This window comes from Pleurodeles waltl, chromosome 11, assembly GCF_031143425.1.
Source record: "Pleurodeles waltl isolate 20211129_DDA chromosome 11, aPleWal1.hap1.20221129, whole genome shotgun sequence".
Taxonomy (NCBI): domain Eukaryota; kingdom Metazoa; phylum Chordata; class Amphibia; order Caudata; family Salamandridae; genus Pleurodeles; species Pleurodeles waltl.
In genome coordinates this window covers 474,650,501-474,671,302 of record NC_090450.1, presented here as the reverse complement: position 1 = coordinate 474,671,302, position 20,802 = coordinate 474,650,501, and positions in this window count along the sequence as shown.

Sequence of the window (20,802 nt, the reverse complement as noted above, 5' to 3'; positions counted from 1 at the left end):
CTCTGCTCATTCCTCTTTTCATGGTGATGAATGTCCATAGTAGGGTATACAATAGAGTATCCTCTCTGTTGACAACTGTGTCTTGGACAACTGGTATGCATATGTGAATGTGAGGACACACTCAGTTCTTCCTCAAATGTCTCCCTATGAAGACAGCCATGTGTAGTAGGGTGTGGACAGAGACAGATCCCTCAGCTCAATCATCTCTCCAGAGTCACAAGCACATGTAGTAACATGTGCAAAACAACTGCCCTCTCCACTATCAAATCTCTACCAGCTGATAGCAGTATATAATAGAGCAAAAAAATGCCCTGGCATCTGTGCCAAGACCTCTCTCGTTTATCAGAGATCTCTGTACTACATTGTAGACAAGATTGATCTCTCTCTCTCTTCAGACCTCACTCTTGCATGACAAGTCAGCATAGTAGTGTATTCAAGTAATTGGCTTCTCCATTAACAAGTCTCTGTAACATAAAACATGTGCATAGTATTGTATTTATACATATACAGGTGGGAACAGTTCTTTATTCCCTGAAAATGGAAATCAGTTTTAATTAACATTGCAATGCTGTAATAATATTGAAATGTATAATAACTATTAAGCACATAAATCACTACTAACTTTAAACGTTTTGAATTACAACAAAATAACTTAACAATGCAAAACTACAACACCCATATTAATAAACTATTTAAACACTGTAAAACAAACAAAACAATTATCTTCACAAATTTACAGTGTCTTCATCAGATTATGATGAACAGGCATGTATATTTTTGCACGTCAGCCATCTCAGCCTGCAAATGAATCTTTCATTTAGCACTTCTTTGGCTTTTTAGACCATCTGAGAAACAGTCTCAGCAAAGTTGTCATGCATACAGTTTTAAAAAAGGAAATCACAAAGGAACGCTCAGGCAGAGTTAGCTCGTGCTGCCGACCTGAGAGCTCTTCATGTGCTACTACATCCTTTCAACCTGGATACACTGTGCCTACCTAATGTTGAACAAGATCATCCTGTTTCACTTAGTAAGGGTCTTTTACATTGCTTATGTAAGCAGATAATCTTTTCAAGATACAAGTACAGCTGCACAGGACAAGGTTGTTCAAGACCTCAAATGACCCCGTAGGCAAAAATAACAAAATCACTATTGCAATTAATGTTTTTCTTCCTGACTTTCCACATAGTTATTGTTTCCTGTTTCTTCAAGAGAGAACACATTTTTTTCCCTCCATATATATTGTGACATGATAGCTTTCTTTTTTGCAATCTGTGTTTTCAATGTTCCTCCTACAAAAAGAGAAAATAACCAGGAAATGAAAACTTACATACTGGTCAACAAATGATACCAGTGATTCATCACTAGATTCTAAAACTTTCCTAAAAGTTTCACCCACAATCACACGTTTATATTTAGCATACCACTAACTTGGTATTCTGTTCTCCTGATAAATTCTACACTCTCAACCAGTGCATTTGTTTTACAATTAAAGTATAACATGCCATCAAACCTTTATAAAGTAACACATTCCTCTTGACGCACCTTTCCTAACAGTGAGCACGGTGTCTTAGAAATAGCAATATCTCCACTGAAAAACCTTATAAGGGTAACATTTGTGCACAGTATGGTTCACTAAAACACTAAAATTCTTTGTTTTATATTTTAGGAAACACTTCCTATTTAACTTGCAACTATATACAGAATGAACCGTCCATGTTTTATCACAACATGCAATACTTGCACATATCTCTCTACATTCTAATGTCTACTTCTGAAAAGTTATATTTAGAAATCTACACCTGACAAACAGCTTTTAAATCAGTAAACCTTGTGAAGAATAAATTTAACAGTAGTGCACTTGCTCACACCTCTCAACAAAGTTCATAAAGTATATTTTTACATTTACATTCACATTTAATACTTTATTTCGGCATACTGATATAAAAGTAACATTAAAAACAGGACATTCCAAGACTTCATAAGACACAATACATGTTTACTGATAAAAAGCAATAAAAGCAACAATCTAAAAGTCATTGGTAACAGTAAGCCTCCTCCCCATCAACTTTTAGATCTGAGAGCCGTAATTAAAATCAGTAACAACACTTAAGTCCCAGTTCATCAGAGAAAAGGTTTACAATTAAATCTATCAAAGTACAGAATCCCCAATATTTAAAAAGCAACAGAAACCTGGAGTAAAACTAGAGGCAATATATAGTAGACCTAAGCTGGTTGTCAGAAACAGGGTCTGTGGATGGCAGTCAGTTTGCACTCTGTCCAAGCAGGGACCCTCACTCTAGTCAGGGCAATGGAAAAACACACTTAGCTTACCCCCTTGGTAGCTTGGCACAACCAGCCAGGCTTATCTCAGAATCAATGTGTTAAGTATTTGTACCAAGACACACAGTAATACAGTGAAAACACTACAGAATGGACACCACACCAATTTAGAAAAATAGGTAAATCTAAAGACCAAAACAACAACAATCCAACGTACACAAGTCAACATATGCATTTTCAAAAGAATAAGGGCCAGATGTAGCAATATTCCATATTGCGACCAGAAAATTGCAAGTTAGAGCGACTCACAAGGGGGTCGCAAAGGCCCACCTCATGAATATTCATGAGGTGGGTCGCAATTTGCGACCCGCTTGCGAGTGGCGGCTTTCACAGGGATGGTGGCCTGATGCAGACAGCAGACCACCATGTCTGTGACTGCTTTTCAATAAAGCATTTTTTTTTTTGTAATGCAGCCTGTTCTCCTTAAAGGAAAACGAGATGCATTACAAAAATGAAAAATGAAACGTTTTTGTTTCATTTTTTCAGAGCAGGCAGTGGACCACTGCCTGCTCTGAAAAAATGTTTGCAATGCCATTCACAACGGGGAAGGGGTCCCATAGGGACCCCTTCCCTTTTGCGAATGGGGTACCACCCATTTCAAAAGGGTGCAAACTGCGATTGGTTTCTGACCTCGTTTGCAGTCACAAACCAATCCTGCATTGCACTGCGACTCGCAATTAGGAAGGGGACACCACTTCCTAATTGCAACTCGCAAACCCGTTTTACGATTCGATAACCAGGTTACCGAACCCCAAAATGGGTTTTGTGCATTGCAAAGTGCATTTTGCACGTCGCAAACAGCAAAATTTGGTGTTTGCGACATGCAAACTGCTTCCTACATCTGGCCCCAGGAGTCTTACTCCATAGAAAACAATGGAAACGTTGATTTTACACAAAGTACCTGGTTTACTTCAAAAATAAAGCTGCACGGGTGAGTGTGCGTCAGAAAAGTCAGTGATGCGTCAAGTCCTTACTCACAAATGAGGCCATGCTTTGTTTTTTCTCCGGTCGGGTAGGCGGTGTGCCATTTTTCTCCCTCACCAGCGAGTGATGGGTTGATTTCCAGACAGGGCACCTCAGATCCACTCATAATCATGATGACTTTGATGCCCAGGGACGATGCGTGAGAAATCCGGTCGTACGGTGTTAGAAAATTGTGCTGCTTGGTGTTTGCATCATTATCAGCAGCCGCAAGTGAGTGTTGCGTCATTTCACCAGCTGCAATGCATCGATCTCCCAGCTGCAATGCAGGTGGATCATTGATTTTAGCCGCAAATTGGGTGGCGCGTCATTTATCAGCCGTGTTGCAGATGTTGCGTAGAAAAGTTCCCTGCACGGCGTTCTGTGCGTGGATTACAGTCCTTGTTCTGCCAACTTCACCTATCAAGGGCCCAGAGTCTAAATAGGGCACCACTTGGCAGGGCAGGAGTCTCAGCAGAGAGTCCAGGTGCTGCAGAGGAGGTGTTTGATTGCCCTGAAACTTAAAAACAGGAGACAAGCTCAGTTCAAACACTTGGAGAGTCTTCTTCAAGCAGGAAAGCACAACAAAGTCCAGTCTTCGTCCCCTTTCATAGGCAGAAGCAGCAACTGAGGGATAGCCCAACAGAGCACAGGCAGGGGCAGCACTTCTCCTCAGCTCTTCAGCTCTTTTCCTTGGCAGAGGTTCCCCTTGGTTCCAGAAGTGATCTAAAAGTCTGGGGTTTTGTGTCCACTACTTATACCCCTTTTTGCCTTTGAAGTAGGCAAACCTCAAAGGAAAGTCACTGATGTTCACCAGATCCTGCCTTGCCCAGGCTAGGCCCTAGACACACACCAGGGGGTTAGAGACTGCATTGTGAGAGAGCAGGCACAGTCCATTCAGGTGTAAGTTACCACTCCTCCCTCCAATTCCAGCTCAGAAGGCTAATCAGGATATGCAGGCTACATCCCAGCTCCCTTTGTGTCACTGTCTAGAGGAGATTCACAAACAGCCAACGGTCAGTCTGACCCAAACAGGGAATCCACAAACAGGCAGAGTCACAGAATGGTTAAAGTAAGAATACACCTACTTTCTAAAAGTGGCATTTTCAAACTAACAATCTAAAAACCAACTTCACTAACAGATGTATTTTTAAATTGTGAGTTCAGGGACACCAAACTCCACATTTCTATCTGCTCTCAAAGGGAAACTACACTTTAAGGATATATAAAAGGCAGCCCCCATGTTAACCTATGAATGAGATAGGCCTTTCAACAGTGAAAATTTAATTTTGCAGTATTTCACTGTTAGGACATGTAAAACACACCAGTACATGTCCCAACTGTCACATACACTGCACCCTACCCATTGGATTTCATAGGGCCTATCTTAGGGGTGCCTTACATGTATAAAAAGGCAAGGTTTGGGCCTGACAAGTGGGTACACTTGCCAGGTCGAATTGGCAGTTTAAAACTGCATACACAGACACTGCAGTGTTAGGTCTGAGCCATTTTACAGGGCTACTAATGTGGATGGCACAACCATTGTTGGAGGCCTACTAGTTGCATTTGATTTACAGGCCCTGGGCACCTCTAGTGCACTTTACAAGGGACTTACTAGTAAACAAAATATGCCAATCATGGAAAAGCCAATTACACATATATTTACACAGGAGCACTTGCACTTTAGCACTGGTCAGCAGTGGTGAAGTGCCCAGACCACCAAAAACAGCAGAAACAGAGTCCAGCACACAGTTAAAACATGGGAAGCAGAGGCAAAAAAGACAGGGGAGACCACACCAGAGATGCCAGGTCTAACACATGTCCTCCCAGTGGAAGTGGAGACAACTACTCAACATTATGGAAGTTCTCATCATTAAGGCGGAAGAATCTGGACAGACCATCAGCATTAATGTGTTCTGTTCCAGGGCAGTGTTCCACTGTAAAGTCCATCCCCTGTAGAAAAATGGACAACCACAACAGTATTGGATTCTCACCCCTCATATGCATTAACCATCTGAGGGGCATGTGGTTAGGCTGAACCCAGAAGTGAGTCCCAAATATGTTGGGTCTTAGCTTCTTCAATGCCCAGACCACAGCAAAAGCTTCACACTCAATTGCGCTCCACCTACGTTCCCGGGGCAGTAATCTCCTACTAATAAAGGCTACAGGCTGGTCTAGGCCTGCTTCGTTTAGCTGTGATAACACTGCTCCTACACCATGCTCTGAAGCATCAGTATGCACAACAAATTGTTTCGAGAAGTCAGGTGCCTTCAGAATGGGTGACCTTCAGAACATCAAAAGCTGTCTGGTACAACTCAGTCCAGATCACCTTTCTGGACTGCTTTTTTTTAGGTTAACTCAGTCAAGGGAGCAACAATAGTACTATACCCCTTGACAAATCTCCTATAGTATCCAATCAGATCTAAAATGGCTCTCACCTCAGTCGGGGTCTTGGGAGGCTCCCAAGCCAGAATGGTGTCAATCTTTGGCTGTAGGGGTGCCACCTGGCCACTCCCCACCTGGTGTCCCAAGTACACCACAGAACCCTGCCCTTTTTGGCACCTGCTAGCCTTAATAGTGAGGCCTACCTTCTGCAGGGCCTCTAGCACTTCGCAGATGTGCTGCAAGTGTTCCTCCCAAGAGGAGCTGAACACAGCAATGTCATCCAGGTAGGCTGCACTGAAATCATCTAGCCCAGCCAACACCTGGTTGACCAACCTCTGAAGGTGGCAGGGGCACTCTTCATCCTAAAGGACATCACCCTGAATTGGTAGTGGCAATCTGGGTGGAAAATGCAGACCTCTCCTTAGCCACCTCAGTCAGAGCAATCTGCCAGTATTCAGATGTCAAGTCAAAAGTACATAGATATTTGGCAGCCTCTAACTGATCAATGAGCTCATCAGCTCGGGGGATGGGGTGTGCCACAGTCTTAATGACTGCATTGAGTCCCTGGTAATCCACACAGAACCTGAGTTCTGGAGTGGCATCAGGAGTAGCAGCTTTTGGGACCAAGACCACATGGCTGGCCCAAGGGCTACTGGAGAACTCAATTACCCCAAGGGCTAAAATTTTTGGATACCTCATCCTTTATGTTGGCCCTAACCTTGTCAGTCACTCTGTAAACCTAATGTTTAAGAGGAGGACTTTACCCGGTGTCCACATCATGTGTACACAGATGAGTGATCCCTGGGATCAAGGAAAAGTGAAAGGCAAACTGCCCCAACACTTAGCGTCAGTCCCTCTATTGCTCTGGGGTCAGGGAGAGAGAGAGGTTCACACCCTCCACTGAACCATCTCTCTCTTTGGCAGACAGGAGGTCAGGAAGAGGCCCACTCTCTTCCTCCATCCCATCATCTGTTGCCAAGAGCATTGTTACCTCTGTTCTCTCAAACTGAAGCTCAAAGTGATTGACATTTAGGACCCTCAAAGGGTTCCCGGGAGTCTGCAAATTCACCTGATAGATGACATCACTCTTGCGCTCCACTATCTCAAAAGGCCCAGTCCACTTATCTTGGAGAGACCTAGGGTCCACTGGGGCCATCACCCAAACCTTTTGGCCAGGCTTGAACTCAACCAGAGTGGCATTCTGGTCATACCAGCACTTCATATCTTCCTGGCTTGCTCCCTGGTTCTCCTGGGTGAGCTTCCTGAAGCGGGCTGTCTGGTTCCTAAAAGCCATCATGTAATGCAATACATCCTGGGGGCCTTACTGGGGGCCTTCTCCAAGCCTTCCTTAACCAGACTCAAAGGTCCCCTAACAGGTGGGCCATGCAATAACTCAAAAGGGTTAAATCCAAGACCCTTTTGAGGCACGTCCCTGTAGGCGAACAGAAGGCATGGCAAGAGGACGTCCCACCTACGCCTAAAGGGCTCTGACAGGCTCATGATCATGCCTTTAAAGATGCGGTTGAATCTCTCAACCGGACCGTTACTTTGGGGGTGGTAAGGAGTGGTGAACATATATGTCACTCCACACTCCTTCCCCAGACACTTCAAAAAAGTTGATATGAAGTTGGTACCCCTATCAGAAACCACCTCCTTGGGGAACCCCATGCGGGTGAAAACCCCCATCAAAGCACGTCCCACCACAGGGTAGGTGATGGACCTCAAAGGAATGGTTTCTAGGCACAGGGTGGTGTTGTCAACCAAGACCAGGATGAATCTGTTGCTCATGTATTTCTGGGGATCCAGAGGCCAAGATTTCAAAGTAAGTAGTGCAGATTGATAATCCCTTACCCCCAACATCCGGAAACATTAATTATCCATTTTCATCTGCTTTGGGTGAGGGCCAGACAAAAAAATAAAACATGCTCCTCAGTCTCTTTGGGTGCCCCCCAAATAGCACATTCAAGCTTAGCAGATCTCTGCTGATTAGCCCAAATACTTGTAAAAGCTGCAATAGGCAATGTACTATATCAAAATTGCAGATAGCAGCTTCCTTGCCAACGGGGACTCCATCTCATCCAAAAAATGCTCAAACCTGAAATCATCCTTAAATTAAAGGAGTGATTGTATCAGAGTGCCAGAAACAGAGTTGGCAAACATGAGACCATTTTAATGCTGAAAATACAACTTTTTAAAGGTTAATTTACTGAAACCAGCAGCCGCCTCTGGCTCAGACCAAAGACCATCACATCCCATATTGTTTAAAAACTCTTTCACATAGTTCAGCCATGGGGTGGTTCCTGAGCCTGAAAGACTTAACACCTCCTTGAGACCCTCCTGAAAAGTAACAAGTTAGGGAGGGGCCCACAGCCTTCTCCAGAAAAGAACAGGCCTCAAACCCTCTTCCAATGTAATAGGTTTTATATCCAAATCAAGTCCAAAAGGAATTAGCTGAGTACTAGTTGGAAGGCCCACTAATTGGCACAGAAAAGAGTTCTCCAGGACAAGGAGTTTTGTCAAGTTCTTATATCCCCAAAGCTCATCCCCATAAAGTGCTGTTCCTAGTGCCTGCAATTTATATATTTGAATAACAGGATAGATCGGATGAAAACAAGACTTTCTATGGACACTCACAAGCACCCCCAAACAGTGCACCAATTTAAGCCTTTGTTTTTCTAGCTGGCAACACCAATTTAGGTTAGAAATAAAAGTCAGCCCCAAAAATGAAATACATACACTCAATCTAAACGTACCCAAGACAGCTTAGGATTGGACCTAGAAGTGTGACCCGAATTCAGTATCATAAATTTAGTTTTACCTACATTGAATTCAAGGCCCTTCATCACACAAAACCTCTTAAAATGATCCAGGATTCTTTGCAAACCCATTGGTGATTTGGAGAGTGCCATCCGAAAAAAGAAGTGCGGGGATCTTAAAGTTGGCCAACCAGGGAACATCCCCATAGCACAGGTTCAGGTGGCTAACCAAATCATTAACAGAGTTGAAAAAGTGTAGAGACAAACATGCAACCCTGTCTAACCCCACTATCTACAGGAAAAGGAACCATCAACTTCCCACAGGATCCACACCGAACTTGCACAAAATTATTATTATGCACTCTAATTAGCATGTTCAAGAGATCAGCAGGAACCCCCAGGTTTGCCAAAGTATGCCACAGCTTTGCTTGAGGGACCAAATCAAAAGTGGAGGGCAAATCAACAATGGTGACATAAAAACTACAGCCTCCTAACACCACTGTTTTCCAATAGAGTAACTGGAATCTAAGGGCCTGATCGATAGCATTCATTTCTTCCCTGAAACCTGATTGGTGGTGTGTCAAAATTTCATTTTCATCCACCCAAAGGAGCAACTGATCCAAAAGGAAGGAACTAAACAGGTTCTGGGAACAATCAAGAAGGCTAATTGGCCTATAATTGCAGCGATCCTCTAAGGATCTCTTTTTGTAAATAGGAATAATCTCAGCACCCACCCAAGTTGGAGGGATGTCGGCACCATCCATGATGTTTTTAAAAATGACAATAAAGTAAGGACTTGAAACATATGGGGCATTAAGAAAAGGATCTCTGGATTTTTATCCAGCCATGGGCTTTATTGGAGGCTTTTCTGGCAATAGACAATTGGATGTCCTCCTCCGTGAGTAGGGTAGAAGACTCACAATTATTAAACACAGCCATTTCTTTCACAGGTTTATCATCCAGTAAAGGTTGTTCAAGGGGCAATTCTCCTGTTCAAGAAGTAGAGGTTGGAAAAATGAGAAAACCATTCAGCTGCTAAAACTGTTGACCCTGCAAAACAAGCCACCTCCTTTTTGCCCACCAAAACCAGATTCCAAAACCCACAGTGGTTTCCCTTCCCAGCCATGTCTAACATATCCTTCCACTTGGTCATTTACTCTCTCTTTTGGCAGAAACAATATTGTTTTTATATGTAGCCCTCTGGGTTTGAATCTCACCACTATCCTGTTGTTTGATTGCAGAGACCAAGGGAAGCCTGGCAGCTCTACAGGCTTTATTAGACCAAGTATGAGAGTCCCTCCTACCGTTGGGATGTCTATCAGCCACAAAGAAAATATTCTTAAGATTGGCAAACAAATTTCTATGGATCAAATGGATCTGTCCCTCTCAGCCCTGTCAGAGCGCCCCCCAAAGGTACCCAATGGTGTCTGCAACCAAAGAGTAAATATTCCCCAACAAACTCTCAGAGTTGACCAAATTAGCCCATTTCACTTAGTGCATGTTACTAGCTAGTTATAAAGCACAATCAGAGGGCTCTTCTACACTAAAATCCCTACCCACAAAGGAAAGGGCAACTGATAGGACCAATGCATTATGGTCACTATCTTGGCGGGGATAATGGACATATCCATCATTAATGGCCACAACCTAATACCTACTAAAATATATAGTCAATAAGATTAGTGCAAGGTGCTCGGGTAAAAGGATGGCTCCACTCTTTATCTGACCTCTTCTCCCATTCTCTGCTCGAAGGCCCTGCTTCAAGGTAAAAACATTAATTTGCAGGGCCAGAGCATGCCATTTCTTAATAGGCATCATATCCAGCTTGGGAATTCTGCCGACATCATCCTCTACTTGAGTAATAGTGGGACCACTATTATCTAGGGGTTGAAACTGACAATTAAAGTCTCCCCCTACAATCTTAAGAATGCCCGCTGTGGCTTCTGACATATGCAAGTTCAATATCTTGATTATGGGAGCATCATTATTAGCTCCTCCCGGCCTGTGGTGCACATTATAGATTTAAAGAGTTTGAGAGGCTAAGCTTAGTGCAACACATTGGATATCCAGCAGTTAACCACAACTTCTTTTACTTGGCAAGATAAACTTGTATACACCCAGGTTGTTAAGCTCCCAGAAGGGTGACCTCTTCAACCAGAGATGGCCTCCTTACTAAAATTTGCAAACCTGGGTGGATTAAGTAGACAGACAGACAGACCAGGTTGCCTGGAAGAGGCATATAGTATGTAGATCAATAAATAAAGCCCACTCAGGGATATTGAGTTTAGAGCCAAGCCCTGCAATGTTCCAGGGCAATACTTTAAAAACACAAAGAGGGGACTTAGGATGGAACTGCTCTTTTTTATCGTGCCCTCAGTAGCATCACTGCCATGGGGCCCAAAAAGCAGCCTTTGCACAACATTCGGGGATGTAAAATTTATGATACAGTCACCCTCAATAGCCGTCAGACCTCGGCCAACCCACACAGAGTGTAATAAGAATTTCCACCATGGATAAGGAGAAGTTCCTTTGGTGAACCAACCAGTAGATACGTGTATTAGTCAGATCTCTTTGGCCCTCCTTCTGACCCACTTGGAGCTCCAGTACTCTGGCCAAAGTTGCAACATAAGGGCAAGAGGCCGGCGGAAGGTTAATCACTGGCTGTCCCGGGACCAAATGCCGAGCTTTATGTCCGTCCTTGTATATTTTTAAATACCTGAGTTTGGCAGTGTTTCTTAAATGCAGCTGAAACACCAGTCTCTTTCAGCTCCAAATTAAGTCACACCTGCTGAGCACAACTCAAAAAGACTTACTTCATCTCCAAAGCACTAAGAACAATCTGAGCTATCTGGTTCTTCAGCCAATCACAGCATGATTTTAAAACCATCTAATAAGAATGTTAACTATTGGCTGACTTTGGCCCTTTTTTCTACTTCTCCCCATACAATTTTGCGAGACTCTCGCTGGATTGTAAAACACCTTGGGCCGGGCTCAGTAACTTTCCATTTGCGTCTTACGAGAATCACACAGAACTGAACGAGCCTCATGCTGCAAGCTTCACGGCCCGAAGTTTGCATTCTACTCTGGTGAGGCTCTTGCTAGATCGTAGAAGTATTGTAGGGAAATATTCGTATATGGAAGGGGCTAGCCTCTCCAATGACAACCCTCTCTTTCATATTGGGTGTACATACTAAAATGTGAGGAGGGACTGCCTTCTACTTTCAAACCTCTCTCCCAAATGAAAGGTATGCATTGTAGGTTGTGTGGACGGACAGGCCTATATACTGAGACCCCTCTCTTGGATGATGGGCATGCATAATAAAGTGTATGGGGAGCGACTGGCCTCTCCTTTGAGACCCCTCTGTCAAATGATGGGTGTGCATGGTGGGAAATGGGGAGGGACTTGCCAGTCCTTCTGGATCTCTCTTTCAAATGAAGGGTGTGCATAGTAGAGTGTATGGATGAACTAGTCTCTCCTTTGAGCCCTCTCTCTCAGATGACAGGTCAGATGTTTATAGTAGGATGTATAGATGGACTGGTCTTTCCTTTGAGACCTCTCTCTCAGATGACGGGTGTGCGTAGTAGGGTGTATGGAGAGTGACTGGCCTCTCCCTTGAGACCTCTCTCTCAGATGATGGATAGGCATAGTAGGGTGTCTGCATGGACTGGCCTCTCCTTTGAGACCTCTTTCTCAGATAACAGGTGTGCATAGTAGGGTGTGTGAATGGACTAGCTTCTCCTTTGAGACCTCTCTCTCAGAAAACAGGTTCGCATAGTAGGATGTGGGAAGTGACTGACCTCTTCTTTTAGACCCCTCTCAGATGTGCATAGTAGGGTGTGTGGAGCAATACTGTTATAGTTAACAACACTAACTATAACTTGCGCCCCTGCCAAGTACTGCTTATGACCTCACATGACATCACTCATGACTTGTTATATAACATCATTTATGAATTTTCTGATGACATCTCAAGTGAATTTCTAACATTTTTTTGAGTCGAAAACTCATCATTTTATTACACATAACCATAACGTTACTTTAACCGTTGTTTTTTCCTGTGAATTTCAAGGTTTTTAAAAATATATTTAATAAAACGCAGACACTTACTACTCCAACAGTGTTTGCGCTGAGAATGTTGAACTTCATAGTTTTTGTAACTCACATCTAGAGAAATATCCCCAGCATGGTTTACATAGCCCTTGAATGTATCTATACAAAAACTTCATATTTCTATTTCAAAAATACACTGATCAGTGCCTATACTGTAAACTATGTGTTTTCAATATGTACATCTACTTTTGACCCCTTCGCTGCCAGGCCTTTCCCCCCTCAGGTGCCAGGCCTTTTTTTGGCTATTTGGAGCAGTTTGCACTTAGGCCCTCATAATTTTTTGTCTACTTAAGCTATCCTCGCCAAATTTGCATCCTTCTTTTTCAACATCCCAGGGATTCTAGAGATACCCAGAGATTGTGGGTTCCCATGGAGGAGACCAAGAAATTAGCCCAAATATAAAAAAAAGACTATTATTTTTTTTAAATGGGGAAAAAGGGCTGCAGAAGAAGCCATGTGTTTTTTTCCCTGAAAATAGCATCAACAAAGGGTTTGTGGTGCTACAATCACCATCTTTGCAGCTTTCAGGAACAGGCAGACTTGAATCACAAAACCACATTTTCAACACAAGTTTGGCATTTTCCTGGGACACTCCCCATTTTTTAAATTTTTTGTGCTTTTAGCCTCCTTCCAGGTATTGACAAAAATGGGTATGAAAACAATACCAGATCCCGGATAGCTAACATTTTTGTAAAGTAGACACAATTCTGAATTCAGCAAGGGTAATTTGTGTAGATCCTACAAAGTTTTCCTACAGAAAATAACAGCTGAAATAAAAAAATAATGAAATTGAGGTGAAAAAAAACAGCCATATTTCTCCACGTTTTACTCTGTAACTTTTTCCTGCGATGTCAGATTTTTGAAAGCAATATTCCGTTACATCTGCTAGACTCTTCTAGTTGTGGGGCTTGTAGGTTCATTAAGAATCCTAGGTACCCAGAGCCAAGAAAGGAGCCGCACCTTGCAATGGGTTTTTGTTCTCTACCGGGTCTACAGCAATTCATTTGCTGAAATATAAAGAGTGAAAAATAGGTATCAAGAAAACCTTTATATTTCTAAAATGGGCACACAATAAGGGGTTGAGAAGTAGTGTTTTTTTGCACATCTCTGAATTCCGGGGTGCCCATACTAGCATGTGAATTACAGGGCATTTCTCAAATAGTCATCTTTTTTACACACTGTTTCACATTTGGAAGAAAATTATGTAGAGAAAGACAAAGGGCAGTAACACTTGTTCTGCTATAATGTGTTCCCCGAAGTCTCCCGATAAAAATGGTACCTCACTTGCATGGGTAGGCCTAATGCCTGTGACAGAAAACGTAACATGGACACATCACATTTTTACATTGAAAACTGATGTGTTCTTTGGAAAGTGCCTAGCTGTGGATTTTGATCTCTAGCTCAGCCGGCACCAAGGAAAACCTACCAAACATATGCATTTTTTTAAACTAGACACCTAGGGGAATCCAGAATGGGGTGACCTGTGGGGCTCTCACCAGGTTCTCTTACCCAGAATCCTTTGCAAACCTCAAAATTTGGCCAAAAACACGTTTTCCTCACATTTCAGTGACAGAAAGTTCTAGAATATGAGAGGAGCCACACATTTCCTTCCACCCAGCGTTCTCCCAAGTCTCCTAATAACAATTGTACCTCACTTATGTGGGTAGGCCTAGGGCCCACAACAGGAAATGCCCTAAAACACGACATGGACACAACACATTTTCCCAAAGAACTAGATCTATTTATTTTCAAAGTGCCTAGCTGTGGAGTTTGTCCTCTAGCTCAGCCGGCACCTAGAAAACTGACCAAACCTGTGCATTTTTCAAAACTAGACACCTAGGGGAATCCAAGATGGGGCGACTTGTGTAGATCTCACCAGGTTCTGATACCCAGAATCTTTTGCAAACCTCAAAATTTGACCCAAAAAACACTTTTTCCTCACATTTTGGTGACAGAAAGTTCTGGGATCTGAGAGGAGCCACAGATTTCCTTCCATCCAGCATTCCCCCAAGTCTCCTGATAAAAATGGTACCTCACTTGTGTGAGTAGGCCTAGTGCCTGCGACAAGAAATGCCCCAAAACACTATGTGGAAACATCAAAATTATCAAATACAAAACTACCTGTTTTTGAGGGGAGGGGCACCTGCGTTTTTGGTCCTGGGCTCAGCAGCCATCTAGGGAAACCTACCAAACCCAAACATTTCTGAAAACGAGACACCCGAGGGAATCCAGGGAAGTGTGAATTGCATGGACCCCCTCGTGTTTTCTTACCCAGAATCCTCAGCAAACCTCCAATTTAGCTAAACAATTACATTTTTCCCCCATTTCTTTGTGGGCTCACCGCACCAGCACAAATTTCCTACCGCCCAACGTTCCCCTCAGTCTCCTGGTAAAAATGATACCTCACAGGTGGGCAGGTGGGCCAAGTGCCTGTGACAGGGAAGAACCAAAAACATGTCAAAACTGAGGGGGAACCAAAGCGGGTCCAAAAGGGCAGTTTAAAAAAAAACATTTTTAGGCTGACAATGCTGGGTGGTAGGAATTTTGTGGATTCCTGCAGGTTCCGGATAGTTCCATCACAAAAATGTGGGGAAAATATGTGATTTCCAGCTAAGTTTGGGGTTTGCAGGGCATTGTGGGTAAGAAAATGGTGTGGGGTGCATATGGAGTGCTTAGTTTTCAGATGTGTCTAGATCTTGTGGATTTTTCTACATGGCAGCGTCCCAAAGTCCAAAAAATGGAGCCCTCACCATTCCAGGTGTGACGATTTTGAGAGTTAGACAAGCTCTCATGGCCCAAATGTGAAACCAAAACCCCAAATAATCAAATGTCCTCTTGTTTGCCATGGGATAAGATGTTTTAGTGTGCCGGTGAGAGATGAAAGACTTTTACCCCCTTCAGTTGGGGTGAGGGCATAACCATGCCCATACTGGTTGGTAGCCACCAGCCCACTTTTTTTTTTTTATTGCCTGGCATCTAGTAGGCTTTCTGTCCCCCCAGGGAGTGGATCGGGGGTAATTGCCACATCTTCCCACCAGGGTGCAGAACAACTGGGGCCTCATTTATTTGGGGTGGGGGTATGTGTAGGAAAGTACCATCTTGCCTGGCATGTTACCCCCATATTTCACTGTATATATGTTGTCTTAGTTGTATGTGTCACTGGGACCCTGCCAGCCAGGGCCCCAGTGCTCATAAGTGTGCCCTGTATGTGTTACCTGTGTGATGACTAACTGTCTCACTGAGGCTCTGCTAACCAGAACCTCAGTGGTTATGCTCTCTCATTTCTTTCCAAATTGTCACTAACAGGCTAGTGACCAATTTCACCAATTTACATTGGCATACTGGAACACCCTTATAATTCCCTAGTATATGGTACTGAGGTACCCAGGGTATTGGGGTTCCAGGAGATCCCTATGGGCTGCAGCATTTCTTTTGCCACCCATAGGGAGCTCTGACAATTCTTACACAGGCCTGCCATTGCAGCCTGAGTGAAATAACGTCCACGTTATTTCACAGCCATTTACCACTGCACTTAAGTAACCTATAAGTCACCTATATGTCTAACCTTTACCTGGTAAAGGTTGGGTGCTAAGTTACTTAGTGTGTGGGCACCCTGGCACTAGCCAAGGTGTCCCCACATTGTTCAGGGCAAATTCCCTGGACTTTGTGAGTGCGGGGACACCATTACACGCGTGCACTATACATATGTCACGACATATGTATAGCGTCACAATGGTAACTCCGAACATGGCCATGTAACATGTCTAAGATCATGGAATTGTCACCCCAATTCTGGCATTGGGGAGACAATTCCATGATCCCCCGAGTCTCTAGCACAGACCCGGGTACTGCCAAACTACCTTTCCCGGGGTTTCACTGCAGCTGCTGCTGCTGCCAACCCCTCAGACAGGTTTCTGCCCTCCTGGGGTCCAGCCAGGCTTGGCCCAGGAAGGCAGAACAAAGGACTTCCTCAGTGAGAGGGTTTTACACCCTCTCCCTTTGGAAAAAGGTGTCAGGGCTGGGAAGGAGTAGACTCCCCAGTCTCTGGAAATGCTTTGATGGGCACAGATGGTGCCCATCTCTGCATAAGCCAGTCTATACCGGTTCAGGGATCCACCAGCCCTGCTTTGGCGCGAAACTGGACAAAGGAAAGGGGAGTGACCACTCCCCTGACCTGAACCTCCCCTGGGAGGTGCCCAGCGCTCCTCCAGTGTGCTCCAGACCTCTGCCATCTTGGAAACAGAGGTGCTGCTGGCACACTGGACTGCTCTGAGTGGCCAAGGGCCAGCAGGTGACGTCAGAGACTCCTTCTGATAGGCTCTTACCTGTGTTGCTAGCCTATCCTCCTTCCTAAGTAGCCAAACCTCCTTTTCTGGCTATTTAGGGTCTCTGCTTTGGGGAATTCTTTAGATAACGAATGCAAGAGCTCATCAGAGTTCCTCTGCATCTCTCTCTTCACCTTCTGCCAAGGAATCGACCGCTGACTGCTCTGGACGCCTGCAAAACCGCAACAAAGTAGCAAAGACGACTACTGCAACCTTGTAACGCTGATCCAGCCGCCTTCTCGACTGCTTTCCTGGTGGTACATGCTGTGGGGGTAGTCTGCCTCCTCTCTGCACTAGAAGCTCCGAATAAATCTCCCGTGGGTCGACGGAATCTTCCCCCTGCAACCGCAGGCACCAAAAGACTGCATCACCGGTCCTCTGGGTCCCCTCTCAGCACAACGAGCGTGGTCCCTGGAACTGAGCAACTCTGTCCAAGTGACTCCCACAGTCCAGTGACTCTTCAGTCCAAGTTTGGTGGAGGTAAGTCCTTGCCCCCCCACGCTAGACTGCATTGCTGGGTACTGTGTGATTTGCAGCTGCTCCGGCTCCTGTGCACTCTTCCAGGATTTCCTTTGTGCACAGCCAAGCCTGGGTCCCCGACACTCTAACCTGCAGTGCACAACCTCCTGAGTTGTCCTCCGGCATCGTGGGACCTTCCTTTGTGACTTCGGGTGAGCTCCGGTTCACTCTTCTTTGTAGTGCCTGTTGTGGCACTTCTGTGGGTGCTGCTTGCTTCTGAGTGGGCTCCTTGTCTTGCTGGGCGTCCCCTCTGTCTCCTCACGTAATTAGCGACATCCTGGTCCCTTCTGGGCCACAGCAGCATCAAAAAACCCTAACTGCAACCCTTGCAGCTAGCAAGTCTTGTTTGCGGTCTTTCTGCACGGAAACACCTCTGCAAGCTTCTTCACGACGAGGGACATCCATCCTCCAAAGGGGAAGTTCCTAGTCCTCTTCGTTCTTGCAGAATCCACAGCTTCTACCATCCAGTGGCAGCTTCTTTGCAGCCTCAGCTGGCATTTCTTGGGCATCTGCCCACTCACAACTTGAGTGTGACTCTTGTACTTGGTCCCCCTGTTGCACAGGTTCTCTCGTCTGGAAATCCATTGTTGTTGCATTGCTGGTGTTGGTCTTCCTTGCAGAATTCCCCCAACACGACTTCTGTGCTCTCTGGGAAACTTAGGTGCCCTTTGCACCCACTTTTCAGGGTCTTGGGGTGGGCTATTTTTCTAACCCTCACTGTTTTCTTACAGTCCCAGTGACCCTCTACAAGGTCACATAGGTTTGGGGTCCATTCGTGATTCGCATTCCACTTTTGTAGTATATGGTTTGTGTTGCCCCTATACCTATATGGTCTCATTGCAATCTATTGTGACTGTACATTGCTTGCATTGCTTTCTATTGCTATTACTGCATATTTTTGGTATTGTGTACATATATCTTGTGTATATTTCCTATCCTCATACTGAGGGTACTCACTGAGATACTTTTGGCATATTGTCAGTACCTTTATTTTTAGTATATCTGTGTATTGTGTTTTCTTATGATATTGTGCATATGACACCAGGGGTATAGTAGGAGCTTTACACGTCTCCTAGTTCAGCCTAAGCTGCTCTGCTAAGCTACCCTTTTCTATCTGCCTAAGCTGCTAGACACCTCTTCTACACTAATAAGGGATAACTGGACCTGGTGCAGAGTGTAAGTACCCCTTGGTACCACTACAAACCAGGCCAGCCTCCTACAGTATGGCCATGCCCCCACCCTCTTTTAAAAAAAAAAAATCTTCCCTGGTCTCTGGTGGGCTTTCTGCCCCCCTTGGGGGCAGGTAAGCCTTCCACAAATAGGCCGATCTGCCCCCAAGGGGGGCAGAAATGGCCTAAAATAAATCCCCCACCCCCCCAGGGGAGCGACCCTTGCCTAAGGGGTGGCTCCCCTTGCATGAAATTGGTGCATAAAAAATCCCTGGTGCCTAGTGTTTTTTTCCCTCCCAAGGGGGGGCAGATCGGCCTAATAAAAATAGACTGATCTGCCCCCAAGAGGGGAAGGGTAGGCCTCTGATGAGGTCAGTGCGCGATTGCACATTGACGTCATCAGATGCCAAGGGGGGTCGGGCAGGGGTGGGTACCCTGGGGGTGCTGACGCGAGGCTCATGGGGGAGCGCTAGCACTCTCCCCATGAGCCAGTCCAAGGACGTAACAGTTACGTCATTGGCACCACAGCGCCGCAGCCAAGGACATAACCATTACGTCCTTGGCTGTGAAGTGGTTAAGGTATGTGATCTCTCTCAATGAACAGTTGCAGGATCGTGGAGTTATACATTTTGCTCTAAACTGATGTACAGTTTTTTTCAACTGGTCAGTTATTATTGGACACTAATCTTTATTACTATAGTATAGTATGTATATTGTAATAGCTATTTTGATAACAGACTTACAACTCCTGCAAGATGATTTCTGGATCATAAAACACTTTGTGGCAGGGCAAGTAATTTTCTATGCGGGTATCGCAGCAGGCTCTTAGGATCATAAAACACTTGGTGGCAGGCTCAGTCATTTTCCCTCAGACCTCCAGAGCTTCTTGCAAAATCGCATGTGTCAATGCACTAAGCTTCACTCCCACAGGATCACAACAATTTGCTTCTGAGCTCATTCTACAAAGGAATTTCACAATTTTCAGACTGTCAGGTCCTCCCTCTTTGAGCCTGGAGTGGTGCCTGAAGGGATCCAACATCAAAATCAACATAACCTGTAGTTCTGGCTTCTTCCCTGGTCCTAACTTATCTTTTGTAGCATTGTGATGCCCAACGCTATAGCTGCATTGTCACCCTTCCTGACTATTCTGAGCTGCGGGCCTCTGTTGCTGCCCTTATTGGGAAGAAGTGCCCCATACTCTGCACCATCCAGTCCCAAATCGCAGAAAGTCTACCTCAACACCACCAACAACTGAAAGACTTTTGCCATTAACCCATCCTGGTGCAGGAACACCTGGCCTGTTGTACTCCTACTGCTGTCTCTGTATTAGTTCCACCAGAATACCACACAGAAACACCTCCCAGAGTGTGCCCAAATCAACAATGTTGTCCTCCTTTGCCCCTGATCAGTCTTTGTCCTTCTCAATTCCATCTGCTCCCTGCTCTACATCTCCAGTAGAAAGCCCCAAACCACCCTTTTATCCTAATACCTCTGACACTTGAAAGGCTCCATAAAGCCTCAATAACATTAGTGTCTAAGAAAACACGTCTGACTCATCTGAACATGTCAACTGAAGGCCATCAATTAACCCCCATATCATAGCCCATGTTAGTGCCTTCTGCAATCTACTCCCATTCCCCCTTTGCTCGCCCATCCTTCCAAGAGTTGGCTACCCAATTCCCCAGCAAATGCAGCATAACTCTAGAACAATTTTCCCACAAAAGCTATCTCTGTCAACTTACCTGCTATAATTACCTTGGACAACCCCTGCTCCTTCATGTTCATCATGAACTAAACCACATCCTCTCTCTGTCCCTAGGTTCTCTCCAACACATCCCGGATGCCAAAAACTCCTGCCATGCCAAAGCATAAGCCCTCTTAGCCGATTGTAATAATGAACCCAGCACTAACTGTATGAATCTCGCTCTCCTAGTGCCCACAGTTCTGCTGGCATCGCTTTCTTCTTTTCATCTGCCTCTACAGCAAGCCGTCAGAATCTCCTCCTCTATGAATGAGACAAAGCATCTGCAATATCATTGCCAATACCTGGTACATGGTGCTACTTAATATCCCTTGGAGTTTGCCAGTTCATAGTTTGCAAGCCTGTCTTCCCACAATGGGAAGAATTCCAGAAGGCAATGCTTCTGCCTCTGTTCTTCCAAGCAGCTGGTCATTCCTCCGAACACCATTTTCCCTATCAGTATAGGCCATACCCCACACCTCCTGCCATATGAAAG